The sequence below is a fragment of the Protopterus annectens genome, chromosome 10.part0 (assembly GCF_019279795.1).
Source record: "Protopterus annectens isolate FY-2018-M chromosome 10.part0, PAN1.0, whole genome shotgun sequence".
In the NCBI taxonomy this organism is placed as follows: Eukaryota; Metazoa; Chordata; order Ceratodontiformes; family Protopteridae; genus Protopterus; species Protopterus annectens.
The window spans coordinates 1072989917-1073007238 of NC_056744.1; the positions used below are offsets into that span (position 1 = coordinate 1072989917).

Genomic DNA, 17322 nt, shown 5'->3' on the forward strand with positions numbered 1-17322 from the left:
TCAAGGGTGTCTTACCTTTTAAGGATTTTGCTCTATCTTGTAGTAGCTTCCTCCTTTTGTTGTAGAGTTTGTTTATGGCTGGGGTCCACCAGACTGGACGCTTGCCTTTGGTACAAAGAGTCTTTGTTTTGCTTGGGATTGCCTTATCCATGCAGTCCTGCAGGTGCTGGTAGAAGGCATTTGTAAGTGATTCAGCTGCTTGAGTACTGTTTTCCGCTCGGGGCTTAAAGGAGACCACACTAGTCTTTAGAAGTGTGAACTCGCGTTCGGAGAAGTCGTTTAGTGTGGTCTTTTTTATTTCAGGTGGGGTGGGATGAGGACCTCCAGCGAGATTAGTTTGTGATCTGATCTCACCAGTGAGGGGTATACTTCCGGTGTTGAACATTGTGCTCCCATGTTCGTGATGATGAGATCAAGTATGTTTTCTCCTCTTGTGGGGATGGTGACTAGTTGTTCCATGGCATTTGAGTTTATGAATTCCAGGAACTTTTGGGCTAGGGTGTTTGGGCTTGAGTAGTGTTCCCAGTCTATATTAGGGTAATTGAAGTCACCTAGTATGATGGTGTTTGGTGATACATTTATCCCCTCTAGTGTTTTCATTCATTTATTCATGTCAGGCTGTATGTAAATACACACATAGTTTAACTCCATAGTTATTATGATTCTACATTGTAAAAGTATTTATTATTGTTGATTAATAATCAAAATAAAAAATAAATTCTGAGTAAAAAAAATCCACTGTATATCTAATGATTGTGGTATGACTGTATAAAAATCCCTGACATCAGTAGTTGCAAAAGTATTCTCCATATCAAAAGTTAATTCATTAATCAACTTCAGAAAATGCCAGGAATATTTACAAATTTGTTGTTCAGCACTTAAAGATTTCTTTAATCTCATATCCAAAAAATTTGCACAAGCAGCTGTTACAGAGTTCCTACCATCAATAATCGGTCTCATTGGTGGATTTTTAATGTCTTTGTGTAATTTGGGAATACCAAATAGTAAGGGAATAATAGGGGAAACAACATTCAAATAATTAAAAGTTTTCCAGAGTAATCCTCTGCTCATTAAGCATATCTCTCAATTGAACATAGATTTTTCTTTATGCAATATTTAAATCATTCTTTGAGACCTTTTCATACGTTTTATTTTCCAATAGTTTCAACATTCTTACTATAATCAAAACAATCCATAATATCTAACCCACTGCCTTATCCTGTTTCATATTCCAGATATGCTGTTTTTTCAAAAAGTCAAGCAATAAAAAGTCATCTTCTGTTAAATTACTCTTATAATCATTCTTACCCAAAAACATAATTCTAAGATCCAATTCACAAATCCTTTCAAAAAAGTGCTATGAAAGGATGTAAAGGAGGGTTAAAAGTGCTGGGAATGCTACAATCAGTAATGCATTCAGTTACATTATCAAACATTAATAAAAAGTTCAATTTTCATGTAAACATTTTCAAGTCTAAAATGGTTTTGAGTAAGTCTGTTCTCTTAGCAGGAACAAATGTAGTACCTCTTAACAATAGTTCGGCCATATCCATATCCAAAATAGTCTCAGAAAAATTATAAATACTGAATCCCAATCCGCCCTGTTTTACTGTAAGAATCATCTTATCCCACTTGACTCTTCTGTTTTCCCCTGCCAGATAAAATCCTTCAGCTCTTTATTAATTGCTATCCACAATCCTCCTTTCCTTGATAAAAATATGCCTGACCTGTGTATTAGACTAACGGGACTAAAACATTTTGACTGCTTTTATCTTACTATCAATATCCATATAACAAAGCTTCCATTTTCCCAGTTTTCGTATTACCTTTTGTTTAGATTGTTCCCACATATCCTTAGCTGCCACACCAGAATCATTTTTAATCCATACTGCTAAATATTTCATTTTATCATGTCCCCATAAATACGGATATTGCTGATGGAATCAACTTGATTATAGCAGTCCTGGTGTTCTACTGTGAGCCTATCATACCATTAACTTGTATTGATAGTGGATTAATGTTCCTTTGTTGTATCACAAGATTTTGACAGTAGGGCTCAAACCAAGACCTGCTGATTGGTAGTCCACTGTCTGACTTTATTAATTCTGGTATGCTATACACTTTATTTAGTCCAGTATTCACTGCTTTTGGTGACATGAATATCACAAGGCCTTGCAGTGAGAAGTCTGAGATATTTATCCGTTTTGGCAGTCATAAACCTACTGAGCATTTGGGAATTCGTAGCTCTTTTGACTTTGTAATGTCATTAAGAATCTTTATACCAGTGGCACAAACAGACTGACTTGAGGAGTTAAGTTATTCCTGTTTTTCCCCCTCAGGAACTCTAGTCTAAGCAAGATTTTGCAGCAGAATAAGAAAATAAAAATTTGTTTAAAGCATGACAAGGATCACAAACTAGAATGTGACCGTGGAAGAGATTTTCATATCTTCTGTCTAGAAATTTCCAAAGTTAGCAGTAATTCTCTGTGGTTGCACAAGTTTGGAAAAAAGTGTCAACATTCAGTAAGCATGACTCATGGCACACACTACAGTTCAGTTTTAAAAACAATCTAGAACTCAAAAATTTGTCATGTTTGACTTATCAAGTATCCTGGCATATAGTATGTGATTGAATAGTCATACATTTCCTATAATAAGATAGGCTGGCAGGGTTTCATGTAGTCTAGATCTGTGGATTACAATTCATTGAGTCCCAATCATATGCCTGCAGAGGAAGTAGTAGCATTTTTGACCCCTCTCTGCCAAAGAACCCATAGTAGAATGTCAGTGCATGTTCCAGAGACTTGATCTGTGATGTGATCTATGCAATTTGACAATTTATGATAAGTCTTATACTTAGTATATACACACGCACACACACAAATAATATGTTTTACAACATTATGCAAATGTAAAAGCTTACAAAGGGTGGCATACATGTTGGTTTATGTGAGTGCATTTTAAGGATAAATTGATTACGAAAAGGCCAAGTAATATCACTAGTATAGTTGCAGGCCCTGTTTGCATTGAGATGTTTTTGAGGGCTTTACTCCACCATGGTTACCATTCTGAGGATAACTTTGGTTTTGACTGTGCCCAGACATACTTCATAAACTCTGACTTTTACTTTTCTCTGTAGTAATCTGAGATTGACTAGTATTGTGTTCTTTAGCATGTATCAACCGTACTTTAAGAGTTCTTTAAGATACCATCTTGTGTATTATCTTCTGCTGTTTTGTGACAATTTTCCACCTGTCCTGCACAGCTGTTTCAAAATCTGTTTTCTTTTTTTTCTCATTTAGGTAGACGTAATACCCAGGGAAAAGTTCACTCAACAAAGAAGCTGGCGTGATCTTCACCTAGTCTCCCACATTCCTTTCCATCACTTGTTGAAGTAAGTGGGTAACTGGAAATGTAATCTTCAAGGTTGCTGCTGCCTTTTATCAAACTGTTTTAAACTTGTAAGACATTTATCTCATGGCCCATCCCTTTCTATGCACGTTGGCCGGGAACTGGAACTGGATCTATTCAAAATTGTCTTGAGGAGTTTGTGATTTACAGTAGAAAGATGTTTCTAAACAGAAAGAAGTGAAAGTGTTAATATGCCCATTCACAGGAACAGATTTCTAGGGAAAGGTTTTTTTTTTACTGTTCAAAATTTTCGGATAATGTTGCTGAAAAAATGAAACTTCTTCCTGTGGGAGAATGCTGAATTTACAATGCGCATGCTGATTGGATAAACCAATCATCGAACCCATTTTTGAATAGTTACTGAGCTTTATTTGAAAATAACCTTTTTTCTGAGAGATCTACATGCCTTTTCCTCACTTAAACTAATTGTATATTGTTTTAGTATATTATGTCTAATGCTTTTGCTATGGGGAGTCCCAGCAGAGACTAGTCTTTTCCTAGAAACACATGAAGTGTTGGTACAGTCATTTAGTTTCACTGTGCTGTTGTAGCAACAATTCAGTGGAATTATTTAATTTGAATTATTTGCCGATATCTTGTTTTACACCTTTCTTTAGTACTGGTTGTAATTCTTGTGTCTTGGTAAATGTTGCAATGTCTAGTTTTCACCTTTGTTCCAAAATCTGCTAACATCCTTAATTCTTTGTTATCTGTAATATTTCAGTTACTTGTGCAGATTTATTTTCTTATTCACAGTGAGTGAGTCCAGTGAGTGAGTGAGTGAGTGTGTGTGTGTGTGTGTGTGTGTGTGTGTGTGTGTGTGTGTGTGTGTGTGTGTGTGTGTATATGTATGTATGTATATATATATATATATATATATATATATATATATATATATATATATATATACGTATATGTGTGTGTGTGTGCATATATGTGTGTGCGTGTGTAAGTATTTTTTCTGTTTTAACTTTTCAAAGTTCTGCACTGACTTCATGTTTGCTTGACTGAATTATTTATATATATGCTGGCATTGTTTTCTATTTTCTCATCTGTTCTAAGTTGTTATCGTAAGTGGCTTTGCAGTTGCCAGCCCCTACTGTAAATTTGATCTGGGACACTCCTCCCAGTCTAGTGTTCATTCTACCTAATACAGAGAGAACATTTGAGAACGCCAACGCACTTAGGTTCTTAACCTTGAATTAACATCTGCTCCTCCTTCCTCCCTTTGCACTTTACTAACCAAAAAAATAAAATCTCCTTGTGTTCTGACAGAGTGTGCTTCTCAGCTGATAAGTATACTTTTTGGCACTTTTAACTGTTCAGAGTTGAATAAAACAACAATTGAATTTAGTTCAGAATACATTTTAAATAAATTGCATTTATTTAAACTGCATTTGCTGTAATACTGCTACGCACTCAAGTGTGCTAGCTTGCACTGCACTTGAATTGTTTTTAGTGCTGTTTTATCTGCTTTCTGAAAAAAAATTAAATGCAATTCTAAGCTTGTTTCCTGCCTTTGCTATAACTAGTCTAGTCCAGATACAGATTTGCTGTATCCAGGACTGTCCGTAAGCTTCTGAGCCCCATAAGCCTTTCTGTGTTGGAGGGAAGCCTTCTAGCTTATCAGTGGGAGTGGTAAGCACTAGGTAGCCTATCTACCATAAGAGGAGTGGTTTCTGGCCCAGAAATTGTTGTTTATTGGCCGTTTGGGCAGTTTTTTCCATCTCTTTCAACTTTATGGTTTAAAAGCCCATGTTTACGCTTGTTTCCTGCCTTTCCTGTAACTAGCCTAGTCCAGATACAGATTTGCTGTATCCAGGACTGTTGGCAAGCTTCTGAGCCCCCCCGAAGCCTTTCTGTATTGGAGGGAAGCCTTCTAGCTTATCAGTGGGAGTGGTAAGCACAAGGTAGCCTATCTACCACAAGAGGAGTGGTTTCTGGCCCAGAATTTGTAGTTTATTGGCCACTTGGGCAGTTTTTCCATCTCTTTAAACTTTCTGGTTTAAAGACCCACGTTTGGGCTTGTTTCCTGCCTTTCCTGTAATTAGTCTAGTCCAGATACAGATTTGCTGTATCCAGGACTGTTGGTAAGCTTCTGAGCGGTGCCAAAGTCTGCTCTTCAATTTTTCCCTTAGATCTGCTAGCTCTCTCCTCTCCTGCACTTTACTAGCTTATTAGGTTAGCACTTTACCAGACTTCTTGTAGCAATTATTGTAGAACACATAAGTGCTACCAGCACTAAACATTCTACAAGGAAACTGCTCCAGTACTTATTATTAATGCTCACCCCTCCAGGCATGTCTAAAGGTCAGTTCCCTGTGCTTTCTCCTATTAACCTGGTGAACTTGGGCATCCTGAGGCAATGTAGCAACTGCCTCATGTACACTGACAACCCTTTCCTCTTACCTCCCAACACTCAGACTTGCGAGAGATACACTTATATATCAAGACTGGAATAGCTGGTCAAGAGGAGAAGGTCAACACTTGCACCACACCACATGGAACACGTAGCCCTCCAGAACACACACCAGCACTGCCTTCACATAAAAACACAAACCACACACCCATCTTCACGGAGGTTCTCAATAAAAACCTACCTAAACAGCAGAGACCTCCAAGGCAGAAACACACTCGACCACCAAACCCAACACTAGTCACGAGACACATAACTCTCCTAAACAGTGTGCCACTCAACCAAAGCCCCTAAGGCAAAACAGCATACCAAAACACTAGTCATAGGTGAAATGATAGTGAAGCACACTGATGTCCCACTCACTAGGTTGAATAAGGAGAAAGTAACAGTCAGCTGCCTGTCAGGCACCAGGATCCACCACATAACGCACGCACTCAGGTCCCTCAGCAACAGGTATGAATATGACTCTGTCATTGTACATGTGGGTGGAATGACCTGAGACGTACTTCCCTGGACTACATGAAAAGATACATGGAGGAGTTCTCAGATTATGTAGCCCAGGCGGGTATGACCCTTGCCCTGAGCAGCATCTTACCATCACACAAAATGATACCACAGTACAAGCAGAAATTATTGATTTCAACAATTGGCTAAGTTTCTTGTGTCATTCTAATGGGGTCCAGTATCTGTCTGCCTGGGATGACATGATTGACAGACCTCAATGCTTAGCCAGAGATGACCTGCATCTGTCAGCCCTGGGCTTCCAGATACTGGTCAATGCTCTTGCTACCCCTATAGTGCCTTTTTTAGGTGGTGTTCCAAAGACCAAATTACCACCATAACAGCTACAAACAAATGCAATTAGAGGGTCATGCTGCTCAACACTAGAAGTCTAAATCTCAAAATGCACATGTTTGAAGCTCTCCTTAAAATGGAAAACATTGTCATTTGTGCTGTAACAGAGACCTGGTTCAAGGCAGCAGAAAGCACCCCTGCACTACCAGGCTATAACTCATTCCACACCTTTTGGCCCAAAACTTGGACCGAAGCTCCAAAGGCAGTGGTGGTTCCATATTCATAAAGAATGCGCACACATCCAGACTGGTAGCCCAACATAACGCATTTGAGATACTTCAGCTGCAGCTAACATTGGGTAAGACAGTGATTCAGGTCATAGCCTGCTATAGGTCCCCAACCATGTCCCAAGACTCATAGTCCACATTCCTAAGCACCCTGGAGAATATTAGGGTCCAACCTAACACTCTCATACATGTATCAATACATCTGCCCAATGCTTCCTGGAATTCATTACTTCCAATGCCCTGGACCAGCTTGTTCTTACCCCCACTAGAGGTAGCAACAGCCTTGACCTGCTCATGGGTGACCGTTGCTTTTCACCAGTAGTCATCTTCTCCCTGGTTAGATCCGACCACAAACTAATCACCTTGTAAATCCACATCCCACCCCCCACACACACAAAGGTAACCACCATGAAAACCTTCTCCAAAGCTAACTTGGGCTCCTAAAAACAGAGGTGGCTAACTCCACGGCACCCATGCAAATGAAAAATAGTTGCATGACCGTCGAATCATACACCAAGCACTGTACGAACACGTGCACAAATGCATGGATATCGCCATACCCAATAGAACTAAGATGCTGTCCTCAAAAAAAAGAAGCCAATCTGGTGGTCCCCTGCCTTAAACAAACTCTACAACAGAAGGAGGAAACTGATGTGGAATAAGGTGAAGTCCCAAGACTAGAAAAACTCCCTTATCAGCCTCAACAAAAAGTTGCGATCCCTCATCAAATCCTTTAAAGCTAACTATGAAAACAAAATTGCAGCAGATAGTAAAGACAACCACAAAACCTTATATAGTTATGTAAAGAATTTCCATGGCAATACCCAGATTTGCTCTGAGCTACTGCACAATCCTACCTCTTAAACCGAGCCAACAGATATTGCCAATATATTTTTCCAACAGAGAGTACTCAGACACGAATTAATGAATAAAATAAATTAATAAAATTTATTGGTAAGTACTTTTGGTTAGACCTTCCAACCTTCATCAGACAAAGAACAAACAGTTCTTTGTCTAATGATGTTTGTTCTTTGTCTGATGAAGGTTGGAAGGTCTAACCGAAAGCGCTTACCAATAAATTATATTAATTAATTTGTGTCTGAGTACTCTCTGTTGGAAAATTATCTGGTTGGAGCTGTTTTTGGATTAATAAATATTGCCAATATACTGGCCGACAGATTTAGTGCTAACTTTACCGCTCCCCCCCCAAAGGACCAATCACAATACCAGTATACCAGTAGATTGCCATGCACCCAGTATTACTGCTGCACAGGTTAAAACAACATTGTCCAAGGCCAAGAAAACAGCTTCTATGGGACCTGACAATATCCCTGGCTGTGTTCTACATGAACTACAGAGTGATCTGGCACCTCACCTGTGTGCCCTGTTCAATCACAATCTCACCTCAGGCTTTGTCCCTACCGAGTGGCGCACTGCTACAGTCATCCCTTGCCACAAAGGAGGAGCGACTACAGACCCTGGGAACTATCGCCCCATTATCCTGACAAGTCTGATATGCAAGCCTATAGAATGCATCATCCTGGACCTAATAAACAAGGATATAGGGAATCTCCAAAATCTGGATCCTACACAGTTAGGCTTCGTGAAGGGTAGATCATGCCTGCTCAACTTGGTCTACTTCTCTGAGTCAGTCAGTTATCAGAGCTGTGGATGAAGACAAGGTGGTTCATACAGCCTACCTTGATCTGGCCAAGGCCTTTGATACCATTCCCCACTCAAGAATCATAGAAAAACTCACTAAGCAGGGCATCAACCCCTATATCACTAGGTGGGTTGCAAACTGGCTCACAGATAGAACCCACAGTGTGAAAGTACAAGTGACTACAAGTCAGACTGCCGACCAGTCAGGAGTGGAGTCCCACAGGGTTCAACCCTGGGTCCTCTCATGTTTGGTATCTACTTCTCTGAAGTCCACGCCAACATGAAGGGACTCTGGCTGACAAAATTCACAGAAAATTGCAAGTTGGGAGCTTATTAACTCTCCAAGTGATGATGACATCCTACAGAAAGGTCTCACTGAAACCAACGACTCTTGTCAGAACCATGGCCTCAATGCCAAAAAATGTGTCATCATCCCCCTTGGGGAAAAACCCGGTTCCTTTGAATTACCAAATCGATGGTAGCCCACTGAACACAGAAGGCATTATAAGAGATCTGGGAACACAGGTTGATAACAACCTCTATTTTGAGTACCACATTGCCACTGTGGTCCGAAAGTCCTTCTGTGTGGCACATCTCATTACTAAGGATTTTGCATCCAGGAAGAAAGAGGTCATTGTCTCCCTCTACTCTTCCCTCATTAGGCCAATCATCGAGTACAATGTCCCATTTGGCATGTCCCTCACTAGACAACTACAACAACTGCAGTGGCCACAAAAGTACCTCACAAAGTGGATCCTATGCTTTAAACACTTGCCGTATATGGACAGACTCTAAAAAACTCCAGCTATTCTCTGTTTCATATCGCCTACTTAGAGGCGATCTCTGCTTGACTTACAAAGCTATGTCTGACCCAGCTCTGTTCGAAATGCTACATGTAAAGAAATTCCAATCCTTCTGCACCATACGCTGCAGAGACCTCAACCTCATTACCACAATCAACAGAATATGGTGGAGAGACAGGTTCATAGCCCAGAGACTGTCCATGCTATGGAATAGACTTCCCCTACACGCAGAACACCTCACTGGAGAGAAATCTTGATGAGTGGATGTGAAATAGAAAATTCACCAAGGGGATCACTCCAGTGGCTCTACTCAACAGAGGCACTAGGAACTAAGGTCGGGTGGCACGATACCAGGGTAATCCTGTGGGCTAAGCTTGTAAAGGCTCCAGGGCCATTAGCCTAGTACACATCTATGAACCGATGAACCTATGTATGTATGTATGTATGTATGTGTGTGTGTGTATGTGTGTGTGTGTGTGTGTGTGTGTGTGTGTGTGTGTGTGTGTGTGTGTGTGTGTGTGTGTGTGTGTGTGTGTGTGTATGTGCATGTTTTGTGTGTGTGTATGTATATATGTGTTTGTGTGTGTACATGTGTATTTTGTTGTGTGTGTGTGTGTGTGTGTGTGTGTGTGTGTGTGTGTGTGTGTGTGTGTGTGTGTGTGTGTGTGTGTGTGTGCATATCCCCTTCTGAATTCCCTAAGTACTGTGATGCTTTTCTTTCTTCTCTCTGTTACAAGCTGTTTTTACACTTCTCCCCAATATCTTTACAGAATGCTTCTGTAGTTTACAAAATGCACATCTTGCATCTTACTTGCAGACTCCTTTATTAGAATGTCATCTGCCCCAGTGTTTACAAACATTATTTTTGAATTTATCATTTTTTTGTTTCTGGTTTGTTGCAGCATCCTCTCTTTTGAAACATTCCTGTTCCTGTTGTGCCTGCACTCTTTTTTCATCAGCACTGTATTCTTTTCCTCTGATACAATTTGCCTTTCTTTATCAGGTATCTCTACATTCCAGTAGACTTTCAGGTATTGTACTCATCTCGGTTAATGATTCTTTTCGGCCTATATTGACTGATAGGTCTGTATTGTTTGTATTTTAATCTCAACATTTAAGTCTCTGAATTTATAGGTTTTCCACTTCTTTCAGTCCTGTGTAGTTGGTATCCTTTGATTTCCTGACTGTTTTAACTACATTTCTAAAACTAGATGTGCAGTACTGGACATTTATATTTTGGTCTGGAAGTACTTTGTCAGTTTCTCTTGTGCTACAGTATATGTATCTGCCTTATTTGATTACACAACGGTTTATATAGCGTATGTTATAATGTCTTTATTGTGCTTCGTTATGATGTTGAATGCGGTAAGGTAATTACATTTTGCTGACATTTGCCATTGTGACCCTAGATGTTGCACCTTTTGTAACTATCAAATTCTGATAGGCTCTGTACCTAAAGTGCTATTTCTACCTTTTTTTTTCCTTTTAATTTTAAGCAGCTGTATTCTGCATTTCCTTATGGTTTCCTGACTTGAACTGTTTGTAGTCATTCTAATGTGCTTATACTTCTGAAGGGGAATTTTGGTCTCTAGTCATGCACTGACTGTAATTGCTTGATGATCCTCTCAATTTCAGTCTTTTTCTTTTCTTTATAATCTGGCTAACACACACACACACACACACACACACACACACACACACACACACACACACACACACACACACAAGCATTTGTGTCAAGATTCTTTTAATACTTCTCTGGCTTTGTTTTCTTTTGTCAGTTTTTCTATGGCTTTCTTCTGCATCACCGACTTCATAAAGATATTGCATGTCAGAATGTAGTTTGGTAGGGGAGAGTTCAGTGTGGCACAGGCAGCATAAAGGGGATACAGGTGGTCAGTAGGAGCCATCATCTGAGACACTGATTACTGAAGATGTTTAAAAAAACCTGAACTTTGACACATTTTTTTTAAAAGAGCATATTTCAACATAGAATTGTAGAACAAGTGATACATTCATCAGGCATCAGGTTTCTGTTTCAGCTGTATCACGTCATCTAACATGCTTTAATCTGTGTAAAAGCAGCAAATGCTACAGTGGACTGACAAGAAGCTTTTTTATTAGTTAAGCAGTGAGGTTATACCGTTAGGGGGGACATGATTCATACAAAATTGTACGCATGTTAATGTCTAATGCTTAGCGGGTGAAACAATTAATCATTTTTGCACTTTTCCGTGTTATAGCTGTGAACCAGGGCAGTTGAAATGCTTTTCTAGAATGGAGCACTGTTTCTAGGCCAACAATTTCTGGTTAAGTTCACGGAACCTCCATTTCTGTACTAATTCTCCAAAGACAAAGAGAACCCACCCAGCAGTCTGATAGCTATAGGTTTATGGGTTCATAGGTGTTTGAAATGCTGTCCAGAGACATTTGAAGAGTCTGTCTCAGTTTTCAAAATGGCCCAGAACATTTTCTGTTTAATGAATTGCTTATAATAACACAGTGGGCAAACTGGGGCTGAGAGAATCAAACTCTGGACTTCAGGACCTAGCTCATTAACAACTCATAACTTTAATCGGAACTTTTCTGTTATCGGGGCAACATTTGCAATGAGAAGTATGTATTATAAACAGGTATTCTCATATGTCCGAGTTTATTAATTGAAGTTGTTGGTTAGGTTTTCCTACATTCCGGCCATTTATTCTACATTGGGTGGAGGGGGTATTTCATATTCTGAACACAAATGCTGTTGAACAGGCTGCAGCCCCAATCTTTCTGCACTGTACAGATCTTCGGCAAACGTCCTGAATTTTCCCTCATGGTTTTAGTCATTTTATTAGTAATGTTGTGGTTTTATGGCAAACATTCCCATTCCTTCAGAAAAAGGTATTAACTTTGTGACACCGGCTCTTTCAAAGCAGGAGCTGCCACTTTAAAAAAAAGAAACGCTTCGTATACAACAGCTGTTTCAAAAATTGGAAAGGGAAGTGCTTCAAGGCTAACAGCTCTGCAAGGATTTTGAGAAGCACCCACCAGAGAAATCACAACATGAGTAACAAGCCAAACACATGAGGAAAAATTCTGAGAATTGTCAGATAATCTGTACAGTTTAGAAGAATTGCTTTTTTCACACCAGCTTTCAAGGTACTCCAGCACCCATGCGAAGATTTCAACCACTACCTGCCGCTTTATAAATGTGTTGCCCCAATAACAGAAAAGTACCCTTTAGTCCTATGCATTCATTGCCAGATGTGTGGTCTGCTCTGAGATCATACATTTCAGTCAAGGATTAGCATCATTAGATGTGTGTTAATGTGTATTGCAAATACAGTTTTCAGCAGATAGTAGCTTTCTTAGTATCTCAATTGTCTTCTGGTGAACTTTGAGTTTATGTAAGAATGTACCCCAAACAGCCAAAATCTGATGTATATTTCTTAACTGATATTCTGGAATAAAAACAAGAATAAGGCTAGGAAGCCATTTGCAAAGAAAACTGAGCCATTATTGCATACTTATCTTTTGCCATTGATAAAGAGGAAGTTTTCAAATGCACGCCCTCGTTTCATCACTGTAGACTATTTGTGACAGTGAAATTAGTACAGGATAACAGTCTTCTCTGAGCAGTCAAGGCAGAGTAAGTTAGTCACTCCTCAGTTGAAAAACATATTTTTTACCTCAAAACCACAATCTAAGGTTGCCACCAGTCCCGTTGTCAGTGGGACACTCATGGGTTGAGCAGCCTCATCCCATTGCCCACTGTGCAAAATAGTGGGACTTGAAAAGTCCCGCTTTTCAATCGCACTGAATTGCCATGGAAAAGCCGCAATTACTTCTGGCTTTTCCACGGCAATTCAGTTACACCACTAACCCGGACCTGCAGGCAAAGCTGCTGCCTGTTAGGTCCGGGTGCTTTAATTCATACAGCAATTGGCTGCAATTCATGAAAGGAGGGGGGGATTGAGGCAGGAAAAGACTTGCAAAGATCGCAGCTATAGGAGCGCTTTGTTTTAAGCGCTTCTTCAGCCGCTACAAAAAAGAAAGAGATTTGTTTTTTGTTTTTTTTTTCTAATAAGCCCTCCAGCCAGCAATCCATCCATCCATCCATCCATCCATCCATCCATCCATCCATCCATCCATCCATCCATCCATTCATTCATGCAGCCAGCCATCCATTCATTCATGCAGCCAGCCATCCATTCATGCAGCCAGCCATTCATCCAACCATCCATCCAGCCATCCATTCATTCATGCAGCCAGCCAGCCATCCATCCATTCATGCAGCCAGTCATTCATCCAGCCAGGCAACCATTCATTCAGCCATCCATCCATCAAGCCACCCATCCAGTCATTCATCCATCCAGCTGCTATTCCCACCAACCAGCTAGCCACTCCAGCAGCCAGCCAGCCAGTCAGCTAGCCACTCCAGCAGCCAGCTAGCCAGCTAGCTAGCCACCCCTGCAGCCATCCATCATACCCATAACAGCATCTCCTTCACCGCTCTTGATGTGATGTCATGGTAGAGGGTGTGGCCTGTGTCATTGGTCACACCCCCATGTCCCACTTTGGCCTACTTAAAAAGTGGCAACCCTACCATAGCCTGCTTGGAGGCAGAAGGAGTATCAGGCAACATTTTGGGCTGAGACATGCACATACACAAAGTTGTGTACTTGTGTTCATATCCATGGTGTGTGAGTGTGTGTGTGTGTGTGTGTGTGTGTGTGTGTGTGTGTGTGTGTGTGTGTGTGTGTGTGTGTGTATATCACTTCATCGAATGTGGAAAATATCAAAGCTGTAAACATCAAACTGAAAACAGCGAACTGTAAAACATCGAAATGGGGATAAAAGATACATGTGGAATGCAGATCAAAAACAACTTGCATCATGCAGGGGGCAAGACCCTCTGCACCCACCACACCCCCTGCCACTTGAATATACCACTTTGGAGATCACACTTCAGTGCACTACAGTGCAGAAATGGAAGAATTCCGTTTCCTACACTGTAGCATGATCTCGCAGTTGGTATATTTAAGTAGCAGGGGTGTGGGGGGTTCAGGGGGGCTTGCCCCCTACCTACACCGTTAATGTTCCATGTCCCCATTGGGAACTGCCGTTGACATCATTTTGATGTTGTCATAGTTTGCTGTTTTGAGTTCGATGTTTAGTGCTTCGATGTTTTCTGCATTCGATGATGTGATATAAACCCGTGTGTGTGTGCGCATGCACGCTCGCGTGTGTGTGTGTGTGTGCGTGCATTTGCATGTGCATGTGTGCATGTGCATGTGCATGTGTGCGTGTGCGTGTGCGTGTGCGTGTGTGTGTGTGTGTGTGTGTGTGTGTGTGTGTGTGTGTGTGTGTGTGCATTCATGCGTAGAGCAGCATATAAGGAGCAAGTGCACATCAGGCTGTTATGCAGGCTGATGGGATAGGAGCAGACAAAAACTTTGCTGCTTGCCTGGATGACAACACCTTACATGTGCCTGCTGCTCAAGGGGAAAACATGTTCAGGTTACAGGGTCACTGAAAAATGGCAAGCAACAGGAAGAAAAAAGACACAGAAAGTAAAAAATATAAGTGCTCCTGGAAAATAAAAGGTACCAGGCTTCATTGCGATTACCTGTCACTATGCCACATAGTTTATCAAATAACAGAGTCCTGGCCATGAACACTTAGGAGGCCTATGAGAAGAAAATACGGTATATAAAAATCACTATTGTACTGAAGGTCATGCCAGCAATCCCAAAGTAGATCTTTGACAGGTTAACCAATACATGGGTCCTTAGCAATAAATTAGGCATGGCACTCTGCAAAAAACAGTAAAGGAACAGTTTAGAAATGTATGGATTCCACGTTAGTAGTGTAGGGAAAATATTGCAAGGATGCAAAGACTCAAAGTGAATGGAGTTCACTAAAATGAAATGATATGGGGTACGTGGGGAAAGCTGGGGGAGGGGTGTTAGTTCTGCAGCTTCACAACTGACACTGTACAATAACTAGAGAGAAAAACTTTCCTTTTTGCTGACTACATTCAGTAACACAGCAGGAGTGATACACAATCACATATAGAAAGTGTGAAAGGAAACTTGTAAAATAATACACCTGAAAAGCAGAAACTGAAGAAAGAAGTTTGGTTTTAGGGAAAACAGTAGAAACAACAAAAAGGGAAAGGAACGTGGGAGTAATAAGAGTAGCGGGGAGTCTGGTGTATTGCTGAGCTGCACAGGAAGAAATATTGCCAGGAGAAAGAAGAAATTAAAAATTATTCATTAAAGAGGATTAGAAAAGCTTCAGCTGGAGTGGTGCGCATTTCTGAGATCTCATCTTTGTCATGGCATTAAAAGAACAGAGGTGGTTCAGAGGCCGGCTACAAAATGATGATCTACATTGAGATAACTGGGGTCAGTAGCACAATGGATAATGTATCTGACTATGGATTAGAGGACTGTAGGCTTGACTCCTGCCTGGCTTGGTTGGCACATTTTGGTAATTGGCACAGAAGACTAAAGCTCTGAGTTGTTAATGAGCTGCTTCCTGTGGCAAGGTTGCAGAGTTTGAATCCTTCAACCTTCTTTTGGGATTGGGGGTTACATAATGGTTAAGGTGTTTTTGTCACAGACACAAGGCTTGGAATTTGAATCTCACCTTTGGTTACTGTCTGGTTTTTGGCTAGGAATGTAATCTGTAGACTGATCACGTAGTATTTACCTGCGAACCTAATAGCTTTATATAATTAACATTGGGAGCATTAAAGAAACTTTTGATATCTAAGAGGAATACATAAAATGGAAGCAGCTAAGATTACTTTTGAAAAAAATGTATGAGGCTAAAACTGAGAACACAGTTTAAATATATAAATATACATCTCATGAGAAATGTGACAAAGCATTATTTGATGGAAAGGACTGCATAGATGGTTCCCTTCTTCCAGGGGAGGTAAATATAGTCAACATCTGTGATGGAATTCAAAAACATTTAAGAGAAACAAGTAAATAATTCTTAGGAGGGGAGGGGAGGGGAAAAAGGGATAAGCTGTATAGTAAATAGAACCTGTACTTTATCCAGTAAGTAGGACACATATCTGGATTGGTAGGTCAAGCTGTTCTCATTACAGCTCCGTGGTTCCTATTTCTATGTTTTTATTTTAGCTCCTCCATTCATGCATTTATTTCCACCAATTTTCCGATGACTATAAATCGCACTGTAGCGTGGTCACTAGTTCATGCTAGCTTCCATACCCATTAACTTCTCCACTTTGTAACAAACAGGACCAGAATGTTATTTCTTGTTATGACTATTATAAACTACTGTAATTCCAGTTGTAAAGGTTTCTTCACTGTTTCTTACTGCTTTCTTTTTCTTGACATAGTCACCTTATAGATTATACAGACAAGATGAGATAAGCTGTGATAGCAGTTTATAAGACACTGGTCTGAAAAGTATTCAGTACATTTCAGAGTAGTTGACAGCTATAGATGTTTTGCACATATTGATGTTCAGGCCTTGGAGGGATCAGATTGCATTATATTTGTTGGCTTGTTGGAGAATTGTGTTAGACAACACAGTACTCTGAGATAATCAGTTGTCCATTATAACTTTGACCTTACAGCACTCTGATAGCCTCTTGCCCTTTCCTTTGTGAAAGAATGTCCTCACATCAGTAAGTCTCCAAAGATGAGTTGGCTCTTCTCTGAAATTTTTTGGGGAATGTGTTAAGAGTTTCAAAAATGATTTCTTAAACTAATTTGTACAAGTCTGCATTATATATTTGCACTCTTAATGGTGACATACTGGTCTCTGAATAAGTTTTTGAAAAGCACCATAAATGTATCATCTACAGCCATAGAGAAAAAGTTGAAAGCATTCTCCAGCCATGCATTGAACTTTATCATCACTGCTCATTCTTGATTTTGCAGTTAAGCAGTTAAAATATTATTAATTAGTTTAGATGAAA

At 40.2% G+C, this 17322-nt stretch overlaps 1 protein-coding gene across 1 annotated transcript in view; it reads left to right on the plus strand.

The window, feature by feature from the left end:
- The window catches only part of MOB3C (MOB kinase activator 3C), an 810703-nt gene that overhangs the window by 208110 nt on the left and 585271 nt on the right, over window positions 1-17322 (plus strand). The window contains exon 2 of the mRNA XM_044085817.1: window positions 3303-3394. The gene's annotated coding sequence lies outside the window, so the exon portion shown is untranslated. The remainder of the gene's footprint in view (window positions 1-3302; window positions 3395-17322) is intronic.